This window comes from Eptatretus burgeri, chromosome 10 (genome assembly GCF_056783735.1).
Source record: "Eptatretus burgeri isolate ZD-2024b chromosome 10, Ebu_testis_v1, whole genome shotgun sequence".
Taxonomy (NCBI): domain Eukaryota; kingdom Metazoa; phylum Chordata; class Myxini; order Myxiniformes; family Myxinidae; genus Eptatretus; species Eptatretus burgeri.
The window spans coordinates 20216785-20240709 of NC_140970.1; the positions used below are offsets into that span (position 1 = coordinate 20216785).

A 23925-nucleotide genomic window follows, 5' to 3' on the forward strand; every position below is an offset into this window, starting at 1 on the left:
GCACAAAATCCGTGATTTTGTACACGCTGTTCGACGCGCGCTCTGCACGAATCCAACACCGGTACCCACAGCGGGGCAAGAACGGTGGCGATGCTACGGTTGCGAGGTGTGACGTGAAGGTCGTGGCGGTTGTGGTGAAGCGGTGGTTGTGGTCGGTGGTTGATGTTGTGGTTGTGATCATGGCGGTTGGTCCAAAATAAAGATAGTAAAAGAAAAACGGCTATCCTGAAGAGTCGCAGCACGTATAAATGACATGTATTCCCACTAGACAACGGGTTTGGGCCTAACTACACATGCACTTACCGAGATACCTCACCTAAGGGACCTGAATGGTGGTTTGCGAATCTGGTAACCACAACAGTATCAACCAAGGTTCATGCGAATCCATCCACAACGTTTTGAGATATCGTGCTATATGTCGTTTTTGGTCCCAATCTCTCAATGGTGAAGAATCAATGTAGAAATGAAAAAAAAATCTCGAAACCAGATCCGGACCACATCTTCACCAAAATCGAATCAACTCCTCCTTGTCATAAACCCAAAAATCTAATTAGCATCATATTTCCAACCATAATAACACCTGCCACATTCTTCAGGAGATGTGATCATCAACTCACATCTCTCATAACCGATTGTTTCCTTCAAATTTCATCCTTCCTCAGAATTGTAGGGATCTGGAATCAGCTACTATGCACAGCAGATTGCACCATTTATGACAGCATTTCAAGAGTTCACTCTACAAGTCTTTGGAATGATACAATCACCTGCTGACTCGAGCGTGAAGTGAAAGAAAAAAGAAAAAAACGAATCATTAAGGCTATGGCAAAAATAACATCTTCGGTTTTTAACATGTCATCCTTCAGCCATCCCAATATAGCTTCCAGAGTGAGCTGCGAAAGTGATTACTTTGACAAGACAAGACAAGATGTAAAATTAGAGTCATTCTCGACAGTTTAGGCTGACCATGGTGTGTAGGCAGAAGCATCAAATATGGCTCTGTGTTGATTGCAAGCTGGCTCTCTAACCACCACTCCTTGTTCAACTGTGCAGATCGTGGTGTGTTGCATCGAGCGTAACGTTATTAGTAATGTGTCATCCGACTCGGCAGCAGCACTAAAACCGGAGTTGTTTGTGCCTCGGTGATGCTCCGTGGGAGAAATTTTGACACAGATTTAGGAAAATAGCTTAACAGAAAAAAAAAAAATAGGTGTTTCATAGACATTTGTCATTGTCTGTCATGGAAAATTTTGCAGTGAAAATCTCCGTAACTCACCAACAATTGCAATTCAAATTCTGAGCAAATTGCACTTTGAAGTATCTCACATTTTCCAGGAAGCATAATTGACTTTCAAAATAATCGACATTATTTGTGCAATAAACAAGTTGAAATGCTGCTGTATGGAAGAGTTTCTCACCTGAATTTCCAAGCATTTAATGCACTTCCACTCCAGCACATTATATCCAAAGGTATCTATAATAATAAATGTCATTGTGCATCAGTCAGTGGGTGTGCCACCTTCATAACTCCAAAACAATGAAACCTTGCAGCCCGAAACTTTGCATGCATACGAAGGGAACTCCAAGGAAGTGCATGACTGAAAATTGTTTGTTTGGGTTAATTAAAACACCCCTTTTAAAGATAATTAACGGCCTTATTTAATCATCCTTTATCAAGGCGTCATCATTGGTCAGCCGTCTGTTAGCTTGTTGGGGTCTCAATCGCCATTTTGTTTGACCTATTCAAACATGCCTTGATTTGGAAACATGTTCTACTCTCTCAGACTAATTAAAGTTGTTCTTCTTCTTTTGGCTGCTCCCGTTAGGGATCGCCACAGCGGATCATCCGTTATGATCCGCATACTGATTTGGCATAGGTTTTACGCCGGATGCCCTTCCTGACGCAACCCTGGTCGCCTCTTACGACACAGGGATAAGGATTGGGTTTCGCCATGATTCCGGGCTGCCCTGCACCCTTTTATATCTCATAGCGCGGCCAGCGCAGAGCTCCCGTCCTCAAGCGATCCTCCAACCCAAGCCTCCGAGTTGCCGGATTACAGGTGCACGCCACTTTGTCCGGTCTCGGACTAATTAAAATATATAATCAAAATATTATATCGGATTTGAGAATCGGATCTTGGGGACTAAATCGAAATCTGCAGTGAAATCTGAAAATTTCTAACAAATCAGCAATTTTTTTTTCACTTAGCGTATTTATTTAAAGCAATGCATTAAACTTTACTTTTTCTACTGTTCAGACAACTAATCGGGGCAGTCAATAAGTAACCTTAAAACGGCGATATAAATTTGAGAATGTAATGTGTGTCGTTGTAGATGACATATGATGTTATATCTATGGGTATGAGTCATGTTTTGCCTGTTTTATATCTGGCAACATTGAGTGTATGACGTCGGTAGAGCTGTTCCAAGATGGCAGCTCCCTTAGAAGCTTACACCAGCGAGGAGAAAAGTTCTGTCATCCGCTTGTTGGGAAGTGAGGGTGTGAATCCCAATGAAATCCATTGCAGAATGAAAATGCAATATGGTGATGCATGTTTATCACTGCAGCGGGTGTACGACTGGGACAGGAAGTTCAAAATTGGAGTTCTTTCAGTTCGGGTGTGAGTTGTCTAAGCACCCACCTTGCAGACACTTTGCGAAACCCCAGCATATTGTGAATGATACGATATGCTGAACCATGGCTAATGTTCAATTCGGAGACCACTTCATTCAGTGTAATGCAATGGTTTTCCCTTAGCATGCGCTCAACTCCTGCAAATATTTCTGGTGTGTCAGTTGTGTGAGACCGGCCCAAGTAAGCAGCGTCTGCCACACTGGACACGACTTTTAAAATTCCTGTCCCAGTCGTATACCTGCTGCAGTGATAAATATGCGTCACCATATTGCATTTTCATTCTGTGATAGATTTCATTGGGAATCACACCTTGATTTCCCAAAAAACGGATGACAGAACGTTGCTCCTCCCTGCTGTATGCTTCTAAGGGAGCTGCCATCTTGGAACTGCTCTCCTGACGTCATACCCTCAATGTTGCCAGATCTAAAACAGGCAAAACATGACTCTTATCCATAGATATAACATATGTTGTCTAAAACTACACAAATTACATTCTCGAATTTATATCGTCATTTTAAGGTTACTTATTGACTGTCCCTCGTATATTGAGTGAAGAAAAGATTAAGGAATGTGCAGAAAGTATAACTTCATTGATCGTAATTAAAATAATTAAACAATGGGATCGCCGAGCTCTGCAAGCTGCATTTGCAAGCGATAACGATAGTCCACAGGGGTCCTTTTTTCAGCAATTATGGAGGCAGTTTTCTTTTTCACCATTTTGTGCAATCTGCTTTCATTACAAAATATTAATATTCTCTATTAATTCTCACTATGTCTCTCCGGAAGGACGATTTGGAACAGACCGCCCCCCCCTCCCCCCGGGTGAGAATGGTTATCCTGGGAATATCGTTAAGAGATATATACACAAGTTTCTAAACACGACAAAAGATCGGAAGATTGGTCGGGACAAATGTCCAGTCCATATCAGGATGCCCTGGAAAGGGCAATCATCACGAAGGTTTGGAGTAAATATAAAATATATTGTGTCCAACACGTTTCTGGCTGTGCAACCCCGAGTAATTTTTACCTCTCGCCGTTTGCTGACATCAGTCAACAAGGATGTGCTACCCACCTCACAAACCAGCAATGTTATTGATGAGTTTAAGTGTGCAAACCAAAGCCACACGGGCCGTACCGTGCATTGCAGGTGTGGGGAAATCCGTGCATGTGTGCAAGTGAAAAGATAAGTACATCACCAATGCACGTGCATGGTTAGCATGGACAACGGGGAGGTTGGAGGAACATGTATGAGGGAGGGGGGCTGTTAAGAAGTGCCTGCCCCTTTTCCCATGCTGCCTTCCACTCCCTGCCCTTCATGCTACCTTCCCTTCCCCTCATGCTGCCTTCCATTACCTTCTCCTCACACTGTCTTCCCTGTCCTTCACGCTGCCTTCCCTCCCCTTTTGCTGCCTTCTGTTCCTCTCTCCTCACATTGCTTTCCCTGCCCTTCATGCTGCCTCCCCTCCCCTTCTGCTGCCCTCCCTTCCATACCCCTCATGCTGCCTTCCCTTCCCCTCACACTGCCTTGCCTTCACCTAACCACAAACTGCCTTCCCCTCCCTTTCCACTATCCTCCTCCCAAACCTCCTTTCCAACAAGAGTAAGGGGTGCCAAAGAATGTGTGAATTTGACACACATTTTTTAGCAGTCGGAACTACTGCTAGGATCAATTCCGCAATTAGTCTCACGTTAAGAGATTCTAGAGCTTATCGTATATGTGGAAATTAAATAAAGGCATGAACACTCGTGCAAATTTTTCTACGATTGAAGGAAAATGCCCATCCTTCCCTTCCCCTTCCCTCACGCTTACCTCCTCCCAAAGCCCCTCCACCCCCGACCGACGTCTCTGGGCGTCCAGTAGTTTGACCCATTTGTACGTGCTGTTTAAACGTACCCAATTTCGTTCAATCCTACACTAATGCTGGCAGAAGGGACAAACCTCCTGCCTCCCGCTTTCCCCAAGTCCCCATACCAAATACAAGTCAAGAACACCCCGTTCCCCTCCCCACTACTCCCCTCTCTCCCCCTTCCTTCTCACTCCCACCTACCTCCCAGAATGTGTAGCAATGTGGTGAGGCATTGCTCGCTTTAAAAACCTCCTTCCTCACTCTCCCCCCTTCCTCACTCTCCTCCCCCTTCCTCACTCTCCACCCCCCTCCTCACTCTCCCCTCCCCTTCCTCACTCTCCCCCCTCCACGCTCTCCCCCTCTTCCTCGATCTCCCCCCCTTCCATGCTCCCCCACCCGCCCTTGTTCCCCCAACCATCCCACCCCAGTCTCAATATTCCCATCAGCGAAGCGATGGGTTGTATTTGCTTGTCTTAAATCAGTCTTAAGGCCCGGTCACACCTTGACGTTTTAGCCAACGTATGCCGATTTTGGAAATTCTTTTCTAAAACGCTGGCACACGTTGAATACGTTATGGATAAGTTTTGATAACATTGAGAGCACGCTGAAAAACACTGCCATACGTCGTTGTACGTTGGCTTTAAACGTTGTACTTTTTGGTTGTCCTCAAATTTTTTCACGATTGAAATTTCACGACGTATGCCGGCGTATGACTCACACGTTCCGCTACGCTGGCCACAAGTTGTATGCACAGTCTGCGATCGTTGACAGACGTCAACACATGCTACTTGTAAGTTAATCATAAGTTGAGACACGCTGAGGTAATGTTTAGCGTACCCCAAACTTAATTCTAACCTATGATTAATGTGTTGTTGGCACGTTACGCGATCGTTGCCACACATCGACAGACGTTACTTTTAAGTTACTCATAGGCTGAAAGACGTCGGTATAATGGATCGTCCTTGCGTCAGCGTCCACGGCCACGGCCAGGACACTTATTTGCAGCATTCTTCAAACTTTTCTTCTGCATGATGAGGATGTTCACACTTCGATGTCGAGCTTGGCTATGATTCCAATTGTCCATCGGCAGCGTCTATTTAAAATAGTCGAGTTTGAGCGTTTTAACACGTTCAGAACAAACGCTTCAAATTTCCAAACCCCAGGGTCAAAAAACAAAGGCGAGTGACAGCAATTTAAATCGTTTATTGCAAACAATGAAAATAGCTGAGTGGTTCCGTTTAAAAGTCGTTGAGTGTAAAAAAAATCCAATTGTCGAGCGCAAGCGTCTACTTTCAATAGTGGAGATGCAGCCATTTAAATCGTTGAGTGGCAGCCTATCAATAGCAAACCCTACGTCACCGGCAAAGATAAACTGCCGCACGATATGGATAAGTTAGGCTATCATTGGGAATAGTTTGTGAACGCCGGCTTCACGATAATTATTCGTTGGTATATCGTATCTATAAGTAATCAAAGCGCTCTATGCACATTATTAGTTCATTGTGCATTTGTCCAACCCATTATGAATAGACCTAAATCGTAAAAACAAGCTATAGCTCATTGTTGAAAAAGCCCCATAAAAAATTAGCCGCGAAGAACTTCGAACAATGGTGAAAAGATGTCTCCTACCCGTGGACACGCGGACGCAAGGACGATCCATCATAACCCACACCCTCCCCCTCACACTCGCCTACTACTGCCAACATGAACAAACTACTACTAATACTAATACTAATACTAATACTGATACTGTTACTGTTACTGCTGACATGGACATCGACTCAAAAAGGACTCGAAAACACTGTTGGGTTCCCCTTTTATGAGCAGCATTTTTATATACCAATTCCCAAAACCGCTGGGAACACGTCTTTATATGGCAGTTGTAAGCTAGAAACACGTTAATTTTTTTTTTTTGTCGACCGGAAGACGTCATTGGAATACGTCTACATACGTCGATGTGTGTTGGGACTACGTAAAGAATTGGTTCAAAGCACGTCAAACATAAGTTAGAAATAAGTTTCGCGTAAAAAAGACATTACCGCGATGTGTTTCGACTTATGAGTAGCTTATAAGTAGCCTTTGTGGACGTGTGTAAGCGTCCACATATCGTGTGTAAAACTTATCCCCATCGCATGCGGAACGTGTGTCATACGCCGAGTACATCGTAAAATTTTGAACATGTTTAAAATTTCTTGACGTACTCTACTTACTACGACGTATGATAGCGTACTTTAGTGTTCTACTCATGTATACCAAACTTACTCATACCGTATTTGATGTGCCCCAACGTTTTAGACACATTTTTCTTAGGTCGGCATACGCTGGCAAGATCGCCAAGGTTTGACCGCGATGTTGATACTTCCATTTCTATGGCAGTTATGATTCGAATCGTTGTGTGTCAGCCTTTTAATAGGCTACGTCACGACATCGTCGGCAATGCGTGCAACGCGCTCTGCCTAAGTTAGACTATCGTTGGGCATCGGTTGTGTAGGCCGCCAACAGGTTCAGCATTCGTTGGTATAAGTTATCTATAACACAACGAAACGTTCTGTGTCCATTACCAATGCGTTATACATAAGACCAAGTCGCTATGAATACGTCCGAATCTTTAAAAAAAACCATCAAAAGTTCAACATAAGCCAGCGTTTTACATACATTTTAATACGTTGCCATCGCTGGCTAAAACGTCAAGGTGTGACCGGGCCTTTACCAATGATGAAAAACTATTACCACACAAAAAATTATTTGTCGGTGTGATGTCAGAGGTGATAAAAAAAACCAATGTCACCCGCAGCGTGACCCGTATCTTGCCAAAAGGTGACCACGTGTGACTTCTTTAAAGTCACACTGAGGTGAACAGAGCTGCTATCCACCAGGAGCGACTCCTTGAGGAATATCTGCCTACGAGAGATTCCGATGAGAATCGTTCTACAGAGTAACCATGGAAAATATGCTTTTGCCTCATAACGTCACCAAATTACGTCATAATGTCTCAAGCTTGACATATCTAGAAAGCACTCATCGAGGTGTTCAATTTGAGGTTCCTAAAACTTGAAAATTTGACCTTGGGTTCAAATATGTTTGACCTCAGGCGCTAACCATGAAGGTCAAGGCCAATCGCCACCAAAAATTAATCAGCTGAGCGCCAGACCATGAACTATATTCCCATGAAGTTTGAAGACGATCCGATCAAAATTACTCAAAAAATAAGGGTTTCGTCGACTCCCCTGATTTGCGCCAAAGTGACCTTGACCTTTGACCTTGACCTTCAAAATTTTGTGCACTGAAAGGGACCTCTATAGGCCTCTGATATGCGAAGTTACAAAAATTTCTGATGATAACTGTGCTCTGCAGAATTTTTTATACGTGATTACAGACAAACAAACAAACAAACAAAAAAAAACATACAAGCTGACTAACATATCTTGCAAAAACTTCGTTTTGGCAAGATAAAAACTGAAAATAGAAGTGAACGGCAAACTTTGACCATCATTTTGTTTTGTCTGTTTAACAGAGAAGTGTATGACAAACTTCTGAGGGCCTCACAAATTTTCAGGCTGAAATGCACAGGTGGTGTTTTATTTAGTCCAGACAGCTAGCGAGGCACCTTATTTTCTTTTATATGAATGTTGCAATTGGTCTTTAACATATTTTGGATGGGAAATACAAATGAGACAAAACCAAAAAAAGTTTTATTCAGAAATGTCAAATCTATTTAACCATCAGATAATATTTTGAGAAAACCTCCTATTTATCTCTCCAACAATTCATTTGGAAAATTGGCCTCACAAAACTCCGCTATGTCACTGTACAAAAATAATTACTGTACCCAAGAACCTGTCTTGTGATAATCAATCGTGAAATTAAAATTACAATTAAAAATGGAACTTTAAAATGATGTCATGCTCAAGTGCAAACCCTGTCACATCTCTAGAATCAAGACAAAATGGTATAAATTAATGAAAACAACAACATATATAACATGGAACAATCTACAAATTATTTACAGAAAAAATGGTTGATTGAAGCACACCCACATAAGCATGAGTAGTGGCTTTAACGTAACAGCCGAACTCAAGTAAGTAGAGGTCAGCAGTTATAGAGTGAGGAAGCGACAATGCATTTTATTATCTTGGGAATTATCAAGTCCAGATTATTCAGCCGAGGCCAAGCGAAGGGAGGTCGATTATCCCTGCTACGTGAAACGCCCTGCATCCCACACCTGCAGAAAATGGATTTTTGGAAACGCCGCCCGCATTTTCTGTCCATCCATCCATCCATTGGGACCATACTCCGTGCAGAATGTTGGTGCTGCTTAAGCAGTCTCCTTGGCTATCGGGCAAATCCTGGACGGGTCGCCAATCTGACACAGGATACCAGCAAGTTGGCACTCATTTGCCCGATCTCGGAAAGATGACAGGCATAGTCAAACCCACCTGGTATTAATTCAACAGCCGAGGGGGATTTGAACTCAGGATCCTCGGATCCCAAGCCCACCACCCTAACCATTAAACCAACACCAGGCATATTTTCCATCCAATCATCATGTAACTTTGTTGAAATAAAAAAAAATATTCTCCATGGGTAGGCACTCCTATGATTAAAGTCTTGCATCAATCACTCAAGAGGTTGCAGAAAAAACGAATTTAAAAGGGAATAAAGGTGAAAAAGTAAGGAAGGAAGAAAAAAAAAAGTGAGGCCTTGGCTGACGTTCCAAAACATGGTCAAGGATGGTTATGTTTGTCTATTAGTAGTTTTATTACCTGTTATCAAGTCCAAAAATTACCCAACAAGTGAAGGTGATGACTTAAAATCCCATTGTTGTTCCTCAGGGTGCCCCACAGAAAACCAGGAAATTTGGTACAGTTTATTTAAAACAAAACAAAAACAAACTTAGATGTAGTGTAAAACAAAGATACACTTGATTATAATTGAGTTTATTGATATGGTAAAATATGGCAAAATAAATCTCAAAATCTCAAATTTCCTGGTTTTCTGTGGGGCACCCTGTAGAAAGAATGTACCACTGCAATCAATGTTCAAAACGTTACAGACTGTATACTACGTATGTGAGGTGTGATCAAAAGGTTCCAGGACTAAATCTATTGCAGGGAAATGAAGTATACAAATGGGATATTAAACAAGTAGTATGGTTGGCAACACTTACTGACATCAAACCTTTGGCAGGAAGCCCCCCCCCGCCCCCCATCCTGTCTCAGTCTTGCATGACACACTGTGTGCAGGCGTGTTTATTTTCCTGTCCTATGAGAAAATGTCTGACTTGAATGAGCAATGTATGTGCATAATATTCTGTGTGAAACTCGGCAAAACGGCGACGGAAACCTGTGAAATGTTAAAAACCACATTTGGGGATGAAACTCTCAGCCGTTCGAAAACATTTGAGTGGTTTGTTTAAAAGTGGCTGAACTTCCATCAATGATGATCCACGTTCTGGCTGTGCATCAACCTTGCACAGTGAGGAATCAGTCATTCGTGTTTGTGACATGATTCATGGTAATACAGTATACCAATGATGATTTGTTCAGTTGCGGAAGAAGTTGACATCTCCTATGGCACATGCTACGATTTTGACTCAAGATTTGGGAATGACGCAAGAGACCTGGGTTTATCGCTCCGACCCCGAGACTAAGCATCAGTCATCTCAGTGGAGTACCCTGTCATCACCTCAACCAAAGAAAGCAAGACAGGCGTGCTCAAATGTGAAGATGATTCTTCAACAACCTCCCCAAATCAACTTTTCTTTCCTGGAAATGTTTTCTCCTGTATCATCAGTAAACCCAGCTGAAGGATTTCAGAGGTAGTGGAAGGTTCAAGCAAGAGAAACACATGGTGGTGCTTCTGATTTTCCATAGAACTGAAACACCCTGTTCACACAGCACAGTGTGGCACTTATCAGATCTGCTGCAGGATGCAGAACCGAAGTACCACACACAGGCCAGAACCAACACCAACAAAATTTTCTTCTTTATATCAGCAAACTAACATACGAGGTCAGCCAACTTAATGAAGCCACTTTACACTTCGATAAGACACCATACCTGCTTCCAGATACTTACATAATGCTGTACGTTTTAAGTTTTCATTGTCAACTTCCAAGTACCTTTTCTGGAAAACGATTCCAAATTGCAAATTCTCAGAAGAAAACGAACATTTCTTTTTTTGTCATTCTCCTCTTTTATCTGTGAATATTATAAACCAGCAAATAATTGAAACTGGCATTCAAATGGTGATTCAAGCACCAATTTTTTTCATGTGTGTCCTTGTATCACTCTTTTAGAAAGAAAAAAAAAAACGTAAGGCACCTAAAATTCCAAGAAGGCTGCCATTATTTCAGGATGGCTGCCAATGATGCCTTGGATTATGGTTTTCCACATAAGAATTGACAGAGTACTTGTTCAATTTCAATGATCTTGGTGTCGATTGACATGTTTTTAACAATGCTGAATTTGATTTTGCAACTTTCAAGCTCTCTGATATTTCTTTTTATTATTTTTGGTACCTTTGATGGAAATTATGCAACTTATTAAGTAACATTTGTACCGTCATACGAGTATGACAAGTAATGCGGCATTAATCTGGAATATAATGTAGATTACAAATAAAGTTCCAGTTTTAATAATGTGGAGAGTAAAATTATATTCAGATTAAAAGCGATGAATTCAAGATAAATGTTTATTTCTACGCGAATGTCATTTTCAACATCGAGTGACTTAAGTATTCACACCCCTTGACTTTTTCACATTTTGTTGTGTTGCAGCCTGAATTTAAATGGATTAAATGAAATTTTTTTCTCACTGATGACACAAAATACCCCATCATGACAAAGTGAAAACATGTTTTTCGAAAATTTTACAAATTGATTAAAAATGAAAAGTTGAAATGTCTAGCGTCAATAAGTATTTAACCCCTGAGTCAATACTTTGTAGAAGAGCTTTTGGCAGTGATTACACGTTCGATTCTTCTTGGGTATGTCTATATCAGCTTTGCACATCTGGATTTGGGGATTTTCTCCCATTCTTCCTTGCAGATTTGCTCAAGCTCTGTCAAGTTGGATGGGAAGTGTTGGTGAACAGTAATCTTCAAGTCTTTCCACAGATTCTCAATGGGATTCAAGTCTGCGCTTTGGCTGGGCCACTCAAGGACTTCACATTCTTGTTCTGAAGTAATTCCAGTGTTACTTTGGCTGTAAACTTGGGATCATTGTCCTGTTGGAACGTAAATCTTCGTCACAGTCTCAGGTCTTTTGCACTCTGAAGCAGGTTCTCCTCAAGGATTTGCCTGTATTTTGCTCCATTCATTGTTCCCTCTATCCTTACAAGTGTCCCAGTCCCTGCTGCTAAAAAGCATCCCCTTAGCATGATGCAGCCACCAATATGCTTCACGGTGGGGAAGGTGTTAGATTGGTGATGAGCTGTGCTCGGTTTTTGCCAGACGTAGTGCTTTGCATTCAGCTCAACGAGTTCAGCTTTCATCTCATCAGACCACACAATCTTTTGCCTCATATTCTCAGAGTCTTTCATGTGCCTTTTTGCAAACTCCAGGCGTGCTGTGATGTGCCTTTTTCTCTGGAGTCGCTTCTAACTGGCCACTACCGTAAAGTCGAGATTTGTGAAGTGCTGCAGACTGTTGTTCTTCCAACATGTTCTCCCATCTCAACCAAGGAACTCTGTAGTTCTATCAGAGTGGTCATTGGGTTCTTAGTCACCACTCTGACCAAGGTCCTTCTGGCCCAGTTGCTCAGTTTGGTCAGATGGCTAGCTCTAGGAAGAGTCTGTGTAGTTCCATATTCTTTCCATTTCCTAATGATGGAGCTCACTGTGCTCTTGGGTACTTTCAACATTAGAAACTGTTTTATACCCTTCCCCAGATCTATGCCTCCTCACTGTTCTATCTCAGAGTTCTACAGACAGTTCCTTGAACTTCATGGTGGAGTTTGTGCTCTGACATGCACTGTCAACTGTGGCACCTTATATAGAAAGATGTGTTTCTTTATAAATCATGTCCATTCAATTGAATTGGCCACAGGTGGACTTCGGTCAAGTTGTGGAGACATCTCAAGGATGATCAAAGGAGGTTGGATGCACCTGAGCTTAATTTGGACTGACATAGTAAAGGGGTTGATTACTTATGGATGCAAGACATTCCAGATTTTCATTCTTAATGCATTTGTAAAAATTTCTGAAAACAAGTTTTGATCTTGGCATTGTGGGGTATTTTGTGTAGATCAGTGACAATTTTTTAAAAAATTTAATCCATTTTAAATTCAGGCTATAACATAACAAAATGTGACAAAAGTTGAGGGGTGTGAATACTTTCTGAAGGCAATGTAAATCATGCATGTAATGATGGTATAACCAAAATGTCTGTCGTGTGACTTTAGAGTGTACCAAGACTGATTCAGCAATTCTACTATCTAAAACCTGCTTAATGTCCATGATTATGCACAGCAATTTATGAGTGCTCAGGTTTACGAGTGGTTAGGGAGCAATTTAGGAAATATTGTTTCGCAATTTGTAAGAATTCTGGTATTTACACTTTCTGGAGTATTAGTTCCACTTTCGAGTTTTTGAAAGGATTAGATTCCTCAATATTAAATCTGTTGATGTTTTTGATTTTTCTATCTTGGAAAGAAATTTACATTTAACACTGGTTAAGGATGCACTCTCCAGTGGTATTAATAAAGTTTTTAGCTCAAAATATGTATCAGGTATCAGGTGCAGATAAATCAGACATCAGGTATACAACATACATATAATATGTATTTTGTGTCAGGTTTGATGGGTAATTCATTTCTAAGAAAAAAATGAGTTTTAATTGTTTAGATCAACACAAATTTAATGATGCTCTTAATTATATTTTGTTTAACACTTGTATCTTTTAGCAGGAAAATATTTCAACAAATAAAAGGCATTCCAATGAGAGGGAACTGGAGCCCCATATTAGCAGACATTTTCCTTGTTTATTGTGTTTTCATTTGTGCAGAAGCTGATGAAGGAGAAGAAGTTTGGTATCGCAAAAATATTGTCTACATGTCACCATATTGATGATATTTTTGTGTCACAAAGTCACAAAGTTTTTTGAAAGGCTGACATGTCACAAAGTTTTTTGATAGGCTGATTCACAGGATTTATCCAGAAAGCCTAGTATCAGATAAGAGTGGTAATGATGTCATGGAATATCTGGATGTGTTAGAGTTGGAAATAATTGTTTTAGTACATTTGTGTATAATAAATTTGACTATTTTAGTTTTCCTCTTGTCTTGTATCTGTTTCAATCTACTGTAGTGATGTATCAGTAAAGACAGGCTGCAATGTGTTTTCATCTCAGCATATTAGATTTGCTAGAATTTGTTCTGTTAAGGATGATTTTGTGGTTTGTGCTCAGAAGATGTATTCCATCATGTTGAAGAGGGGTTATTGTGCTTCGAGTTTAATTCTGTCATGTAAGGTTTTTAGATGTCATTGTAATCTTTTGGTTAATTTTGGTTGGTTTTCGTGTAAACAGGCTCCCGTAGCAATGGAAGTTGTGTGAAGTAATAATAATAAAAAGTAATCGGTAATATGTTTTTTTTCAATAATTAATTAATTAAACCGGAAGCGAGTCGTGAGTGTTGACTGGAAATGGATCTTCATTATAAATAGAGGGACTGTGTATTGATGTGTGTGCTGGTGGATTCCTGTGTACATTCTGTGGAGGTAAGGTAAGAAGTGGTAAGGTATTTCTGATGTGGGGGGGGGGGGGGGAGTGGTGTGTGCTTTTTGTTGTTGTGTGGTTTGTATGCTTTCTGTTGGTAGGTATTGTGGGTGTTTTCTGTTGGTGTGCATGTTTGTGTGAGTGAGTGTGTTTGTTATTTTTCTGTGCTCCATCTCTCTTTCTTACTTTTGTTCTCCATCTCCCTTTCATTTTTAACCTCCGCCATCGAAGATGGATGGAGGTGACTGTTTTCACCCCTTTCTGTTTGTTTGTTTGTTTGTGAACAGTATTATGGAAAAACTCCTCGACGGATTTCGACGAAACTTGGTAGGGGGGGGCTGGGGAGGTTAGGTCTGGTCCAAGGATCATGCCATTAGATTTTGGACTTTGTCCAAAATCCAATATGGCCACTATGGCGGCCAATTTGAAAAAATATTAGAATTTTTTTTTTTGCATTTCTACATGTTTTAAGTGATTCCCAACCCCCCCCAAAAAAAAAATTGTAAGAGAAAAAAAAAATTTTCAAATTTTTTTCAACAAAATTTCGATTTTTTTTTTTGCATTTCTACATGTTATAAGTGATTTCCAACAAAAAACATGCAAAAATTATAATTGCGGCTGATTTTGGAACTTCAGGTGGATATACCCATGTAAAATCAATTTCTCTCTCAAGGAATGTAGTTATGACGAATGAATTGAGTATGTAAATGTTAAAAGTAAAAGGGAAAGTTGCAAACTATAACTTTGTGAGCACTGTTGACATCAAATTGAATGAATAGGATATCAGGTTCACTTGAATGACCTAGCAGTATTGGCGGAGGTTTTGCACTCCACCGAGTGCTCCCCCTCCAGTTTTTCTTTGTTTATGGAGGGTGAATCTTGCAAATAGTTTTGCAAGGTTCATATGGATACGCTTGGATGGGTTTGAGGGTGTAGGAGTAGCAGCTGAAACCCGAATCCTATACAGGTTCCTCCTGATGACTCCATCAATGTCTGTTTTTTCCTCCTGATACTCCAGTGTTGGATTTGATCAGTTATTTGATACAAAATTTGACTTGACATGTGCAACTAAATCATTCTGTGCAGATGAGGCTAAATCAATTACATTTTCACCTTCCATGGCATTGTCTTGCATCCACATATTGTGAGTTCCTGGCAACATGCCACAATCGGGGAAGTGTAGTCCAGCATATATGCCACATTTCATTTTGTTGAATCCTTCCCCAGTTGGCAGGGCTCTGAACTTCTGACGAGCACACTTTTGACAGACTCCATATGCATCCTGCCTGGTAGGAAGGTATACTGAAGGAGGGCAAATTGAGTTGATGGTATTGATTCATAAGACCTTTTCTTTCTGGCAAATAGGTTCAGCCATGCCACATTAACATTATTAGTTGCAATGGACCTGTCATACACCACGATGACAAATTTGACCAGAATCTGGAAGTCATCATCTCTCATCGTTGGTGGATATCGACTGAGCTTCGCGAAGACATCTGATGTCTCAGCATACACATCACATGTCAGCCATGCAGACTCTTTGTGATGTAGGTGACAAGTTCAGAAAATACCAGTGAATACACTTCTCTTCCAGATGAGCTTTGATTGCTCTGCTCATGTTGTAAGGTTTTCAGATGAGCTCTTTCTGTCATACAGGCCCACCAAGCAAACAGGATGATGCTTCAGTTCCTGCACCTCAACATCCTCACCAGTTAGTATTGTCAGAAGCCTCCCACTGATATTCCAGGAACATTCATTCAATCGATGATTTAGTTGCATGGTCATGGCTTCTCTCAATTCAGAGATTGGGGGCTTCTTTCTCACATAAAAAATAACATTGAGATTATTTGGAACTAATTCTCATTCTTTGCATTTTCCGACAGCTTTCCTCATGGGTAAATTCAGCAGTAAACATTCTTTTTCCAGCTCTTTGTAGCTTATTTGTAACAGTTGTCAACTTTCTTCGATACCATCACCTTCATCTAGTCTGGCTGTATCCAGCATGATTGGTGGCAAAATTATGGCTTAAAATAGGAACATTTGTTTCAATACTACATATTGAAACATAGGAACCCATCAGACTGGATTATAAGAGATTGGGGGTGACTTCAGGCCTTGTAGTTTTTGTCCTGCCAGCAAAGGCAACATTTACTCAAATCAATTTTCCATTTCAATGGTGGGACCATCTTACAGAAGCCGCAGAATGAGTGTAGATAAATGGTTTAAGGCAGAGTCGTTATCCTTTTAGAATCTTTGAACGTATGCACTTTCTGGTATGAGATTCAACGAGGTTAATGCAGTTTCCCGACACCTAACATGATTGTTCATCCCATGTCGTTTAAGTACTGGGTGATCCGTACACCATCCGATGATAAAAGCCCTATCATCCTTGTCCTGGCTCTTCCATAATGGCATTTCCTGTCAATTAAAGTATGGTTATCCAACTGTTATTGGGTTAATTAGATAACATTTGGGACACTAAATTACTCCTATTTGTTAATTAGCTGACACTGAACACCATGCTGAGTTGCAGAGTAGCGATGTTTCCAGTGTGCCCTGGAAGTGCATCGACATTCACTCATATTTTTTTTTGAAAAACCTTGTCGAGGCTCGTATGAGAGCAAACACAACACACAGCAAGTGGGACATGAGACAAGAGGGGCTGGAGGGGAAGGACAAAACAGTGGAAAACAGAGACATGAGGAGATCTGTGGAAGGGAGAGGGATGTGGCGGGGAACACGGGGTATACAAGATGGACATTACAGGGACTTTCAGGAAGGAAAGCAGAGAATTTGAAGGAGGTGGGTTTGGGGTGGATGAATGGCGGTAGAAAAGATCGAGGATTTGGATGGGGGATGATACGAGGTGGCAGTGAACAGCTGTTTTAAAGGCCTGGAGGGAAGAATGGGTTTGAACAGAGTGAGGGAGTTTATTCCAAAGGCGGGAAAAAGAGGAATGAAAGAGTGAAGGTGAGCAGTGATTCGTGATGTTTTTTTTGTTTTACCAGAAGAGGGTTGTTGGCGGACCTTGAGCGCCATGTGGAAATATGGTGGGGACAAATCGCAGACACAGCAGGGGGGGCGAGACCAGAGAGTAGACAGAAGAAGTCAGAAAGATCACCGACCTGACTGTGGTGAGAGAGTGAGAGGCCCAAAGACTCAGCCTCATCGCGGGAGATGCCAATGATCCGAAATGCCTTAGTTTCCGCAGCGTGAAGCCAAGAAAGGTGGGAGGCAGAAGCACCAGCCCAGAGTGGAGAGCAGTACTCCATGAGGCTGCGGACAAAAGCTTTGTATGTGGTCAGGAGCTCAGGTGGGCCGAAGAAGGACTTTGCACAATGGAGGATTCCCAGTCGGCGACTGGCTTTGGAGGTCAGGTTGGAGATGTGGCTTTCCCAGGAAAGATCATAGCAGATAGTGAGACCCAGAAACTTGAAAGAAAGGACTTCTTCCAGAGGATTGTTGAGAAAATGGATGGGGGGGGGTTGCCAAATGGTCCTTTTGGAGAGACATCGTGAGGATGTGAGATTTGACTGGATTGAAAGACATGTTCAACGTGTTGGACCATTTGTGATTTTACCCAGATCTGCAGTGGCCGATGAAGCTGCTGCTTGCCAGTCTGATGGATGAGAGATGGCACGGCAGAGGGTGTAGTCATCAACAAAGAGATAAAGAGAATTTTCCAGAGAGTCGGAGAGATCGTTGATGAAAACCAGAAAAAGAACAGGGCCGAGATCGCTGCCTTGAGGAATTCCAGCCTGGACAGGAAGAAGAGATGAGGGAACTCCATTTCCTCCTGAATGTGACATCTCCTTCGAGCATAATCCTCCTGAATGTGGCATTAATGTTAATTATTAGCGACAAATATCCATATCTTTTTGTTGACACACATATATAAATATTGTTACGGTTCTAAGAACCATATACATAAAACATACAGGTGTCCCAAGTCAGTTATTCCAATAAGTATCTGTGTAGACAGATCCCTTCCTTGTGTTTAGTGGGAAAATTAAAGGGGTGCGTTGCAATGTTAATTTTAGTTAGATTAATAAATCTTTTCATCCCCACTCCATTTCATCGCAAAGGTAAATCCACGACAACCCACGGTACCCTCTGCCTGGTTGCCCATCCTCATGCTTGCTACTCGTGCGTGGGCTGAACAACCACGGGTTCACGTACTTGCCTAACTGGCGACTCACTGTTTGAGGCAAATTCCTCTTACAGTAGTTCCTTTTTGGCGAGTCCGCACGTGTGGAGGGGGCGGACTTCCTGGTATGGCCAAAATCCCGCCCAGAAAGGGCAGACCCATGGAAGCCCCATCCAATCAAGGCGGACAGTGATGTCAGTTTCACCAAGGCCCCTCCCCGCTGAGAGAGATGGATAATGACGACACCATCCTCAGGGTGGTGTGCTTGGAGTTCGGAGATTTCGTTCTGTGCTGAGACAGTTCGTTCTGTGCTGGAGTCTTGAGTTCTTTGGGGGTCTGGAAAAGAAGCGAAACTGCAACAAATGCTTGGAAGCCCGAATCCTGTCTCAGACCAGGATTGTTTCAAGAAAGATCTGTGGAGGATCCAAGGAGTTCTTTGGGGGTCGTTCGTTGAGAGTGAGAGAGTGCCAAGAGACCCAAAGACTCAGCCTCATCGCAGGAGATACCCAATGATCCTGGCTGCCTTGGATTCCACTCACACACAAACTCCACACGTGTGGCTGTGGGCCGAGCTGCGCGACCATTGTCAGGTGCCGTTCCACAGAGCATCCCTTTCCCCGGAACTCAGGTACTGAGAACTGTGACCTCAACTCCCTCCCTCCCTGGCTACAAAAGTCATTTGCCTTCAAGTGGGTTTATTTTGTCCGAGTGTGTGTCTGAGTGTGTGGTGCCGTCCATTAAGTAGAACTGTACAAGTTATTCGAACCTTGTAAATCTTGCCAAGTCTGCTCTGTGGCTGCTTTATAAGTTGCTGCAAAATTGTCGCACGACATCTTTCTCTCATCTTCCCCTGCATAACACCCCAATAAACCTGTAACCTGTACCACATAACTTTCATCGCTTCATTGTAAATAAATTATTATTAGAAATGTTCCCAGTTCGTTTTCGTCTTTTCCTTCATTGGTCCAGCATGGTTCGGATCTAAGTTTTTAGCCGGGTCTTTATCCCCGATATTCTGTTCATCCGAGCCAGTACGTTCTTGGTGGGTCCGCTCGGCTGCATCAGAACCGGAAAGGTATAGTTGGTAGTTAGTGGAGTGATCCAGTTCGGGCAAGACGTACCGAGGGTGTGGTTCCCGTTAGACAACACCATGTGGTTAATTAGGTTAATTTGTTCTAGACAAAAAGACCCTATGCTACGCGGTGGAGGTATTGGCGTCCACGGTCGGCTAAGCGACCCACCACCTCACGGAATTATCCGTGAGCGACGGCCTACAATTCCAGGAGTCTGGTGGGAGACGAAGTAACTTTCCCCACCTCGCGGTCGTTCTCGCCACCGGACCTCCGGCCCGCAACAATATCTATACATATATATATATATATATATATATATATATATATATATATATATATATATATATATATATATATATATATATATATATATATATATATATATATATATATATATATATATATATATATATATTAGCGATGAATGGAGGTAATTTGGTCACGGGAAACCTGGTCACGGTAAAACGGTCACAAGGAAATTTGGTCACGGTAAAATGGTCACAAGGTAATTTGGTCATGGTAATTCGGTCACGGTATTATTATCTTATATATTATTTCTGAGTTTGTGGTTTCGTGTCGCGCTATCTTCGACTTTGTTCTGCGCTCGAGTAACGTCATATTCGGCTTACATTATCTCAAAGACCATATGAGGTGCATGGTACAAAAAAAGTAAATAAAATGGTTCTGAAACAGTGAAATCGTATTCCACTTACTGCATTAAAGTAAAATTACTACTGATACTCTGCATCAGTTCCTTTCTCAAACACACCCACCACAACATGTCACGCAGAGCGTGGGTTATGCTAGTTATTATTTATTATTCACTGCATTTAAGGCCAGTGAGGCCCAAGAGCAGTAATAAACATTTTCATTTCATGGCCGGCAAATCTTGTTGGCATAATGACGTATTGACCAAATTTACTGACGACTATAATGGAATCGGAATTTAAAAGTTGAGAGAGACAGAATCGATTCCATTATAGTAAACAGTAAACTTGGTCAATACGTCATTATGCCAACAAGATTCGCCGGCCATGAAATGAAAATGTTTATTACCGCTCATGGGCCTTACTGGCCTTAAATGCAGTGAATAAATAATAATAATAATAATGATAATACCATGACCAAATTACCTTGTGACCGAATTACTGTGACCAAATTACCGTGACCGAATTACTGTGACCAAATTACTGTGACCAAATTACTGTGACGAAATTACTGTGACGAAATTACCTCGTGACCGAATTACTGTGACCAAATTACCTTGTGCCCGTTTTACAGTGACCAAGTTTCCTGTGACCAAATTACCTGTGACCAAATTACCGCGCCCCATTGGCGATACCCGTGCACATACACGGGATAGCAGTACAACATAGCTGGTAGCAGACGACAGACCGCAAACGGGGAATGACAAAAATACGCATTGTGCAAAATACAAGTGGTACTATGGAACGCCAAGACTTCCCAAATATTGTCGGCATGTCCACTAAGTGCCACAGCAATTTCATAAGGATCATGTGACGGCAAGCCGAATTTTTAGTGTGCAAGCTTGGTATTAAAATAGAGATATATATATATATATATATATATATATATATATATATTGTGATGTCCACGGGACTTGAACAGTCCCGCCAATGTAGAATGAGCCGAAACGATGGAGGTGGTTTATTTATTTAACCCAAAGATGGCGGTTCCAATCGCTCTACCGCAAACGGGACGAGGAAGGTGGCACGAGTCGCTTTTCACTGAGTTGATGATGTTTATTTGTTTTTACTAATGACCAGAAATAACAAGACTCGGCAAGAAAAGGGATCCGGGGCAATTCGACGGGATGGTGTGGGATCGGGCGTGGGGAAAAACACAGACAATTCCAATGAATATACAGATCTCAAACCCTCAAAGGCGCCAAGCACACACACACACACACACACACACACACACACACACACACACACACACACACACACACACACACACACACACACACACACACACACACACACAAAACGTAGCTATTTCTGGTGGTCAGGCTGGACCGTGTTGTGGATGCAACTGTCCCTGGATCGGCGTCGGACGAGCTGGCCTTGCTCTCGTCAGGGGGGCAGGAGAAACCGTGGTGCTGTCGACCTCCTGGTCTTGGCCCAAGTCCGCTCACAGCCGCCAGGGAACCAGTTCTGGCGCCAAGTTGCGAGCAGGAGAGGGAGGCAGGTCCGCCCGCCGTTCGACCCCGTACTCCGAGTCAGCAGAACCCCAGAGCCAACCAAGGTGAGGCACGAGGCTCAGCAAGGCTCCAAGACACGATGAAGAACATGATCAAATCAGCACAACAACAAGGACGCTCTCCGCGCAACAGCCTCTACACCAAAAAAACACGATCGTTTTTGTCCCGATCTTCTTCCTCTTCTTTTCTACCCCGAACAGAACCTTTTTATCCTCCTGTCCTCGTCACTTCCAATCGAGCCGTTTATTGGCCCACCGCCGTCGCCTTCTGCCAATCGTGATCACGGGGCGGAGCCATCCGCTGCACTGTCCTGTGACGTCACGGCCAGTCTCCAGAGAATACCAAAAGGGGTTTACGCAGACACACTTACCCTATACCGTGTCCCTATCTAATTACGTGACAATTATCATTTCCCCCTTGAAGAAATGAACATTTACTAGACAACTTATCACCACTGAATTGCAACTTATTACATCGAGATCCTGGTAAACTCGAACAGCATGGCATACCTAATTAAACATCCTAATTACCCTTTGAATGCATACCCTCCCCCCTCAAACGTAACAATATATATATATATATATATATATATATATATATATATATATATATATATATATATATATATATATATATGTATATCTTCTGCTGCAAATATCCATATCTTACTGTTGGAGATGCGCATGCTACTTCACATACAGAGTCCCTCTTCATGCTACCCTCACCTAGGTTAACTTGCAAGCCAACATAGTTGACTGGAGTGTCGCCATTGCTGTGCACAAGCAACTTCTTGGAGCCAGAAGTGAGTGCTGGGTCAGCAGTGAGGACTCATGCCAGTTATCCATCGAAGAGATTTGGCTGACTGCTGAAGCAAAAGTAATGGCTCTACTACTACACACCTACACCCCAAACTACACTACACCCAAACTATTAGGTAATATATCCAGTGCAGACATAATGAAAATAACAAAAAATTTAATCAAAACAACCAGAAATGATGAAGTCATTCATTCGAGAGGTGTGGAAGTTGCAAAATCAGTTTCTGCTCATTAAAGACATGTGAATTGACCCCAACATTATTCAAATTGGACAATTCTGTCAATTTTTATGTGAATAGTATCATTCAAAGCCATCAATGGCAGCCATCTTGGATAATTCAGTGGTTAACGTTTTTCATGAAAAAGTGATCCAAAAAAGAACATACGTGCAAAATTTTCTGTTTATCATTTGAATGATTGTGACCAAAAAATATCACCTATCCGCTGGGCTATTATATACAGTGTCCGCCAAAAGTCGACTATTTTCATTGTAAACTGTGCTGAAGGCAATGTACTAATTGTTTGTTTTCTGTTGCAGGTTAACCTTGAGCATTGAATTTATCATGAATAAGTGGACACTTCAGCAGAAAGCACTGATTGTGGAGCTGTACTTCCGAAATGGTCACAGTGTTGTGTGCACAGCATGAATTCCGAAGAGCACACGATGTGAGATGAGCACAAAAAGACAAAGCCATAAGGAGATGGGTGACAGCATTCAGAAAGACTGGTTCAGTGGCAGATGCAAAAAGTGTCAGGTTGTCCAGGGTCAGTGAGAACTGCAGCAAACATTGTGGCTGTCCAGGGAGACCTCATGCACTCTCCAAATAAATCGTGTAAATGGCGATCCCATAAACTGCAGATTTCTAAGACTTCACTGTGTCAGACTATGAAAAAGGATGTGATAATGAAAACTGAACAAAACCCTAGAGCTTACAGGAACTAAAGGACAATATTTGTGGAGAAATCCTTAACATTCAGTTGGAAACACTGGCATCAGTTATGGAGTGTGTTGGGCAGCAGGCATAATTTTGTGTGGATGCCCGTGGCAGTCACTTACTGGATGTGATTTTCACTAAATAGATTGTGAACAATCTCCAAAATGTGTTCTTTCATTTCCATCTTATATATTCAGGACACCATACTTGTGGTTTCCCACATTGCTGTTTGAAATAGTCACAACTTTTGGCGGACCATGGTATGTTCATGATTAAAACTTGTTTTTTGAATACATAATTGAGGCTTGTGGAAGAGCGAGTACTCGGACACTGAACGGATCAGGACGCAACAAGATAAAGCGCACAGTAGAGAGGGTAGGAGGGGAGGAATGGGGGACAGGTGAGGATGCATAGAGTAGAAAATATGGATATAGAAAGAAACTCTCAGGAAGGAAAACTGGATATTTGAAAGGAGAAGGGATTGGGGTGGGGTAAGGGGGATGGGTTAACAGGGATCGAAAAGATCATGGTTTTG

The 23925-nt window shown here is 42.0% G+C and overlaps 1 protein-coding gene and 1 long non-coding RNA gene across 5 annotated transcripts in view; one reads left to right on the forward strand and one right to left on the reverse strand.

Moving 5' to 3' along the window:
- On the forward strand, window positions 1–23430 carry LOC147018041 (uncharacterized). Its single transcript, XR_015062785.1, has 3 exons — window positions 1–106; window positions 22367–22513; window positions 22994–23430. It is a non-coding gene; the product is annotated as an uncharacterized LOC147018041 (long non-coding RNA).
- The window catches only part of LOC147018040 (contactin-2-like), a 403524-nt gene that overhangs the window by 281217 nt on the left and 98382 nt on the right, over window positions 1–23925 (reverse strand). The window lies entirely within an intron of this gene.